This window comes from Euphorbia lathyris, chromosome 9 (genome assembly GCF_963576675.1).
Source record: "Euphorbia lathyris chromosome 9, ddEupLath1.1, whole genome shotgun sequence".
NCBI lineage: Eukaryota > Viridiplantae > Streptophyta > Magnoliopsida > Malpighiales > Euphorbiaceae > Euphorbia > Euphorbia lathyris.
In genome coordinates, this window is record NC_088918.1 from 53,373,079 (window position 1) to 53,374,658 (window position 1,580).

At 38.2% G+C, this 1,580-nt stretch overlaps 1 non-coding gene across 1 annotated transcript; it reads left to right on the forward strand.

Moving 5' to 3' along the window:
* The first annotated feature begins 890 nt into the window (after positions 1-890).
* LOC136207682 (small nucleolar RNA R71) lies at positions 891-997 on the forward strand. The gene has a single exon (XR_010676811.1). It is a non-coding gene; the product is annotated as a small nucleolar RNA R71 (small nucleolar RNA).
* The last annotated feature ends 583 nt before the right edge of the window (positions 998-1,580 follow it).

Below are 1,580 nucleotides of genomic sequence, written 5' to 3' on the forward strand. Positions count from 1 at the left end.
ATGGTGAACTATTTGTGTTTAAGATATCTTCTTTGGACTTTGGTAAATCAGTTCCTGATAATGTTGCATCTTTGGGCATTTCTGGCCCTTGATAATTTTTCCCTGAACGAAGAGTGATAGCCTTCACCTGCTCTTTCGGATTTTCCTCCGTATGGCTGGGAAGACTTCCCTCTTTTCGAGATGGAATTGATTTAGCAAGTTGACTAATTTGAACCTCCAAATTATGGATGCTAGATGAGTGGTTTTTAATAAGCTGATCGAATTTATTTTCGATCCGTTTAAAACCATCGTCGTGATTACTTATTTTTCCACTGATAGCATCTATAAACTTGTCGATTTTAGAAGATAAAGTGCTAATCATATCTCTTGACTGATTTTGATAATTAGTGGTACGATTTTGATTAGCACTTGCACTATTGTTATTGTTATCTTTCCAGTTAAAGTTAGGATGATTCCTCCATCCAGAGTTATAAGTATTAGAATAAGGATTATTAGTTTGGTTTTGCCCTTGGACAAAATTTACCTGTTCGATCTCACTCATATTTTCGTAATCCACATCCGTTTGGATTGGATTACCATTGGTATCGCGTGGTGCTATAAACTTATCGATTTTGTGCGATAAAGCAGAAAATTGGGCTTGTAGCATCGCGACTGGATCAAGTTCAACTATACCTTTAACTGATGGTGTGGTTGAGGATGATGGTTTTGCTACCGGTATATGTCCACGTTCCGTGGGCCACATACTGCTGTTGATTGCCATTTCCTCCAAAAGTTCTCTCGCTTGGGCTGATGTTTTCTTCATAAATAGCCCTCCCGACATAGCATCTAATGAACCCCTAGTTGTAGGATTTAGTCCATTGTAAAATGTTTGCATTAAAAGTTCAGCGGGTAATTGGTGGTGTGGGCATAAACGTTGAAGTTCTTTAAAACGTTCCCAAGTTTCATAAAGAGTCTCATTATCATTTTGAGAAAAAGATGTTAACTCCTTTATGACTCTTGCGGTTTTTACTAAAGGAAAATATTTTGATAAAAATGCTTGGGCTAATTGTTCCCAAGTGGCAAAAGTTGCGCCTGGCATAGAAGTTAACCATTCTTTGGCTCTATCCTTCAAAGTGAAAGGAAAGAGGCGAAGTTTGATTGCTTCTGTAGTCACATCTGGGATTTTAAAAGTGTCACAAATTTAAATTTGATGCGCCTCCAAGAGACTCACTAAGGGATACGTGTGCCCCGTCGTTATCAAGTAATAAAATCTGGACAAGTCTAGGTATCGAATCCACAGGATTTATTCCTGCAAGTATCAAGCTACTCGGTCTCTAGTGTTATCTAGGCTTTGGAGAGGTTTGGGATTGATTTTGATTAGTTAAACTACTCCTAGCTAAGTTATTCTACTCCTAAGTGACCTTTCACTATAGTTATTACCCGAAGGGATACGGAATGATACGATAATGGTGAATATGGGATGATCATACAACTGATTTAAAAACCTAATCTAAGTCACTTGTGTCCGAGGCGATTAACCCTACTTATCCTTCTGAGGTTCCTAGTTCGTGATTCCCTTGTAAGGCCTAAACTAGCTCTAA